The sequence below is a fragment of the Salmo salar genome, chromosome 28, assembly GCF_965601325.2.
Source record: "Salmo salar chromosome 28, fSalSal1, whole genome shotgun sequence".
Lineage (NCBI taxonomy): Eukaryota > Metazoa > Chordata > Actinopteri > Salmoniformes > Salmonidae > Salmo > Salmo salar.
This window is the reverse complement of record NC_138318.1, coordinates 2948900-2955689: the sequence shown is the minus strand read 5'-3', so window position 1 is coordinate 2955689 and position 6790 is coordinate 2948900. Positions and strand designations below refer to the sequence as shown.

At 38.5% G+C, this 6790-nt stretch overlaps 1 long non-coding RNA gene across 1 annotated transcript; it reads left to right on the top strand.

Annotated features, from left to right (window-relative positions):
* Positions 1 to 4421: 4421 nt before the first annotated feature.
* On the top strand, positions 4422 to 5615 carry LOC106589214 (uncharacterized). The gene is made up of 2 exons (XR_001324798.3): positions 4422 to 4535; positions 4726 to 5615. It is a non-coding gene; the product is annotated as an uncharacterized LOC106589214 (long non-coding RNA).
* Positions 5616 to 6790: the final 1175 nt, after the last annotated feature.

Sequence of the window (6790 nt, the reverse complement as noted above, 5' to 3'; positions counted from 1 at the left end):
TACCATAATACTGTTTATATAATAGCCTCAGCTATGGGACTTGCATCTAAATGGTTGTATAAAATGTATTTAATAAGATTAAAGCTATTTGGAATATGTAGAGAGGCTATGTACTGATGTTAATGTGATAGAATTGTATTTCTGTTCAAAGCTTAACTCAGTCATCGGCACGCCCCCAGGGACACAGACAAGACCTGGCGTCATGAGACAGCCTTTTTCTGTCATTCCGAATAAAACCCCCACCCAGGGTTACTTTCTTGAGACCTCCACTCCATGATGAGTTGGCCAATAGGTTTGACCATCCAATTCCTCTACTGAAAGTTAACTACACCACGTGGTTAACTTTTAGACTATCGATAGTCTAAAGAATAAGAACAAGTCTTTGATATTAATTATTAGTCTGCAGCTAAGTATTATATCATTGAACGCGAAGACCGACGAAACATCAATTCTATAACGACATTAATGAATGTCGCTTTGAAAGATCCATTCTAACTGAGAGAGAGAGAGAGAGAGAGAACAGGACAGAACTCTCCAACAAGGATCCTGACGACACACTGAGCGTAATATATATTGATTGCAATTGTTCCCGAATGAGTGAGCGTTCATGTGCAAAGTATTAGCATATCAATTGTTACTATTAATGAACTCTGTGTGCCTTCTCAGCTGCCCTTTATGACCCTTTGTTTTAACAAGACACCAGCCATGCCTGTTTAGCCCACTAGGGCACATTCCTCTACCATTTCTTTGTAGCGATAACTACTGTTTGTATGCTTTCTGTGAATTACTTAGTTTAGTAAATACATGATTTTAAGACAATTGATGTATGGATGACTTTTAGTAAGGGCTGGATTCGTGCAGATACAACAATTTACGACGTTTGGAATGAGACTGGACGCGAGGTAAAATACACCATTTAAACCAGAAGATAATCGGCCTATACTATAATATAATATATAATGTTATAATATAGGAAAGTTATATTAGGAAAATTATAACTTTGTAATCTGAATATTTTCCTTGGTGCCCCGATCTCCTAGTTAATTACAGTTAAACGATTAATCAGTTTAATCGCGTGATAATAATTACAGGGAGTTATTTTGATAAACATGTCTTCAGTTTAATGGTGCCCAAAGACACGACAACACAATGCTTGAATGTATAAACTTGCCTTTGTGACAGCTGAAAATATTTATCATAAAAAAATAAGATATTTCCACCCAACCTTTTTGTGAGATGATAACAACAATATGATTTCCCTATCTAAAACAAATCAATCAATGTAAATTATGCATAATATACTAGTGTAAACGATGTGAAATGGCTAGCTAGTTAGTGGGGTTCACGCTAATAGCGTTTCAATCGTGACGTCACTCGCTCTGAGACCTTGAAGTATTTGTTCCCCTTCCTCTGCAAGGGCCGCGGCTTTTGTGGAGCGATGGGTAGCGATGCTTCGAGGGTGGCTGTTGTCGATGTGTGCAGAGGGTCTCTGGTTCGAGCCCAGGTAGGGTCGAGGAGAGGGACGGAAGCTATACTGTTACACTAATTTACAGAAAAACATGGGTGTGGTGGAAATGACATCTATGTAAAAAAAATTTGAAAACAATATTTTATTGCAAATATTTTGAACAACAACCATTGTAGAACATTTAATTAACTTAATTAACATTTAATTAAGAAAAAGTAAGATTCCAAAAGTGGGCAGAGCTCAAGTAAGTAGGCCAGTGTTTTTGAGAGATGAGCCCATATTGCAGAGTGGTCATCCGCATAGAAGAGCTCCGTGAGCAAAGTGAAACGGTATCATTTGTGGTATGTCCAACACAGGTGTGGAGGGTCACCTGCATGTGAGAATCACCAAAGTGAACTGCCTGGATTTCACTGGTGTATATTAAACACAGGTAGTTCTCTCAGTGGCACAACTTTGGTTTTAGAAGTGGGGGGGAAATAATTATTATAATTTGATTTATCCAGTCGGATAAACACTCCAAACAGCCTACCCGACCGCTCGGAGGTGTCTGCATGGTCCTAAAGCACACTGTTGCCTCATTTTGTATCACATTCAAATGATAAAACTGGAGGGGACGAAAATGCAATTTCAGAATGTGAGGGGGACATGTCACCCCCATCCCCAGTGAAAGTTGCACCCCTGAGTTCTCTGCAAAGTCAATATGCACGATGATCTCCTCTTTCCGCAGATTCTCTTTTAATTCTCTCAGTTTGGAGTATTGGTGTCGAATGTTGTACATGCGTTTCCCCAACTTCTCTTTCAATCCTTTGGTGAAGTCCTCCAGTAGAATATGCAGTGTGCCATACACCTTTTCTTATACTATCAAATGTACGGTGAACTTTTCCATGTTTCCCTCTTTGTTTTTCCCTCTCTCTCTCTCTCTTCAGCTATATTTTTCCACTCAAACCACCATGTCTGCTCACCAGCATCAAAGTCAGATGTTTAAGCTCTTTGGCTTGGCAAAGGGAGAACTCTGTGTACATGCACTCTTTCTTCAGGTTCCCACAGCACAAAGACTCAATAAGGTTTGATTGTTGCTGCAGCGGATCACTTTGTGATGCTGTAGTTTGTCCACCATGAACTGGAGGTTGGCGTGGGTTTTGCAGAGGCATGTGTCCTTATCCTGGACTGTTGGCTTGACAACCCAAGAAGATGTCTTTTAAAGAATTCATAGTAGGACATTTTAGTCTCTGAATATTCCCTCTTAAAATCCTGATAATGGTTTTGAATTGTGCCATTCAAGAAGCGCTTATGCTTTTTTTCTTGTTCCTCATTAGTGTGTCCTTTTTCCCAGTTGTTGCTCTACTGTTGACATCATGTTCATAGAATCTAGTGATTTTCTCTTCTGTGGCTGTGCTAATTATGTTACACTGCTTTTTCCTGGAGTATTGAAGACGTTGGCCTGATTTTATTTGCCCTCATTGCTTTTGCTGAAAATCCAAATTCTCTGTTTGCAGCTTTGACCAGGTCATACTTTCTCAGGATGTTGCCTCTGAGCATTATTGAAGCCACTTGTTGTTTGTTCTTGGCACTGCGCATTTTTTGATACGTTTGCTTTAACTCTGCAATGATGGCATTTTGAAACAATAAAATCCTTCTCAAGTTCTTCGGAGTTCCCTTCATTTTCTGTTTTGTCTTTGGGGAATCTTGTCTATCCATTTTCTTCATCAGTTGATCATACCATTTTTTGTATCTCAGTTTTCCGTTAAGCTTTATCAAGTTTGACATTTGTCATGTAAAGATCTCTACGTTTTTCAGCGACCTCTTCCAACCTTTTTCCTTCCAGCAAGTATTAGACTTCTCATTCCTGTTGCAGACAATGAGGAAGGGGTATAAGGGTGTGCATCAGGGGCAAGTATGTTAGCCTCTTGTTCTGGCTGCAAGTCATCTGGTGACTAAGGTGATATGTTGCCTGATAGGTAGGTCTCCATTGCAACTGTTCTCTTTAAAGTCTGTCTTCTATTCCATTGGTTACATTTCCATTGCCATCTCTTGCTTCTATGTTCTCACTTTGTAAGCTCAGAGATAGATATCACTTCTCCCTTCTCTTTTTTCTTCCAGTATCTCTCCCTGTCTTTTTGCAGATGTTCCTGGTATCGTATAGGATCATTTTTTATTTTGTTTCTATGTCTGTGACCTCTATGCTGTTTTTTGTGGCATCTTCTAAAAACAAAGAAAAATACTACTTAAGTTTTCCAATTGTGCACACCTTGGAGCATTTTCTAGATTAAAGTAATTTAAAACATTGTTAAATAAGCCTAAAGTAAAAAAAAGTAATAACAATGAATTTTTTAAATTTCCACCACGTTCTGACATTTCCATCACAGTTAAGTTTGTGATGTAAATTATGCTTTTGCTGTTTTTGGAGAAAAATGACAGCCTGCTTAGCAGTCTGTCAATACACTAAATACATCAAATATATATTTTTTTTAAATCAAAATTGTAGCCTGTTTGGAAATGACTGACAAAAATATTCTCTACACAAGCAATATTTACCTAGATTTTTCTTCAACTTCTGGACATCACATCTGGAACAACTGTCCTCTGCAGCCAAATTATTCATTGTGTCACAATACATTTCCGTGGTAACTAAATTAACATTCTCTTGACAAAACTTTATTAATGAGGAATTTGCCCTCAGTGGTGGAAATGACACCACTACCAATGGACAGGTATATTTTGTGTAAATAACAATATAAAGGGAATACTCACAATAAATATTGATATATATTTTATTTAATTGACTCTCTCTAGAAGATAACATGAATAATTACACATTATGTAATGCTTTCTCATAGAAAAACATAGAAGCTCAAAAGTCTGTCAGGGACAAGGGCAAAACAGTGAAATTGAGGTATAAAATGCATCTGAAAAGTAGCTAAAATACTTGGTGTTGAAAAAAATATGGGGTGATTGTTGTGTGAACTTAACATATTAAGAATACTTTTTTAAAAATAAAATCCCCAAAATTGACCCTGAGGACATCCCGTAGTTGCAGAATTACCCATGTAAACTTATGACTTCAACTGTATGTATATAGTCTTAATTCATTCCTACTTAGATTTGTGTGTATTGGATATATGTTGTGTAATTTGTTAGATATTACTTGTTAGATATTACTGCACTGTCGGAGCTAGAAGAACAATCATTTCCCTCCCTACACCCGCAATAACATCTAACCACGTGTATGTGACCAATAAAATGTGATTTTCTCACAGGGGAATGGAATACTAACTGGGACAACTTCTGGGATGAATTTGAGAACTATGCACTGGCGACCGGTCTACATGGAAAAACTCAACGAGGTCCATGCGGCAACTCTGAGGAACTTAATGGGCTGCGAATGCAGGCAAATCTCACTAACAGCACGACAACGTGATGCCAAGGCCATACTAGATGCATTGAGAACTACTTAAAATCCGCAAGGAACGTAATTTACGAGCGGTTCGTTTTTGGAAGCTGCAAACAGGACGAGTGAGTTAGTACACAACTGTATAACCCGTTTGAGAGAAAGATCCGAAACTTGTGAAAGATGAACTGAATTGTGGCAAAACAGAACTGAGAATTGCAAATGAGTGCACGCGCCGGCGTCTACTAAGAGAGAGGCGTAAGGTTAGTAACTGCCATTGAAATGTGCCGAGAGCGATGGAAATGGAAAACCCACGCACACGGACACTTGATACTTTTCATGCTGTTGCCAGGCAAACATTCAGACAAAACCAATCGAGGCAGAGTAATTCACCGCGAACTGCGGACACAGACAGACCCATACCATGCAAATACGGTGGAAATGCACACGCAAGAGGCAAAGAGCACTGCCCAGCCTATGGTAAACCATGCAGAGTTTATGGAACTGATGAACACTTTGCAAAAGTGTGTCTCAAAAGCAAAAGAAGGGCGAGTGAGGGCAAGCGTCATCTTCCGCATGCTGGGTCCTCCGATGACTGTGTGAAACACTGCTGGTTTTTATTAGAAGGGGGAATGGGATAGCAGTGTCTGTGGTTGTTTTATTTGGTTAGTACTTGGTTCACTAACATCGAAACAAGGACAGCTGTGTCTTGTTTTGTACTTGAGTTTACTAACAATTAAACAATGGGTTGTGTCTGCACTTGTTGTTCACTCATATTGAAACAATGGTACATGGGTTAGAGGGATGATCAATACGTTGGAATTCAAAGAAAAGTACATTATCAATCCTTGGAACATGGAACAAAGACAAAATCAAAGCAAACAGCAGTTATTATGGTCTTGTTAAATGCTGAATGAAAACTACCAGACAAAACCAATTTCCCTCGTGACACCTAAGAGTCCTAGACTGGGCTTTAGAGCAACTGGACCACAAGTTTATGGAAGTTGTTACTTACAAGCAGTTGCTATTTATATTGCAGTTTGCCAGGCCACAGCAAATGCTGAATAGTATTCATTTTCCTCTATCACTGCAAAGGCAGAAACTACTTAGCTCAGAATCTTAATAAGTGATGACACCCACACCAGAGAATGACTGACTATTGGCCTATAATTAAATGATGCCATGTGAGCAAATAAATGAGAAGTTCCACAATCTTCAATGAGGATTGAGATAAATCATCTTCTTCCTCCTCTGGCACAAAAAAAGCAGCACAAATAAGCAACTTAAAGGAAAACTTCAGCCAAAAATCACTTTTTGTATTTGTTTCATTAGTCCATTGTTGATTTAGTCTGAACATATTTGGAATGTCAGCAATCAAGTTACAATATACAACTTTTAAAATACAGCCAGTACCAGCTCTATTTCTGTATTTTGTAGGTTACAAATCTTGAAAACTTCATTGCTGACATGCAAAATATTTTGGGACTATAATATTAACAAATGGACTAATGGGAGGAGTTTTCCTTTAAGTTTAAATACTAGGTGAAGAGATGACTAACCGCCTCTTCATGAAGGGAATGCAAACATATTTATCTGACAAATGCACTGATCACGTCAGAAGCGAGGACCAATAGACCTACTCTTCCATTCATTTATAAAAAAATGGGGAGATACATTTCTCTGCCGGACATGACCTGACAAGCTTCACAGGCACTCACCCTCACAGCTCTTAAATCATTTCCTGACATCTGCAGTAAAACTAACATGTCACATGGCCAGCTGAGAGTGACTCTTTTCAATGGAAACAAAGAAATGTGTCATAATGACGGTGGGAAAAAGTGCAAAAACACCAGCATATCCTTTGGACAGTGATTCATGTAATGAACCAGTGACTGATTCTAAGTGTGAAGGGAAAGAACAGTTTTTTAACTTCC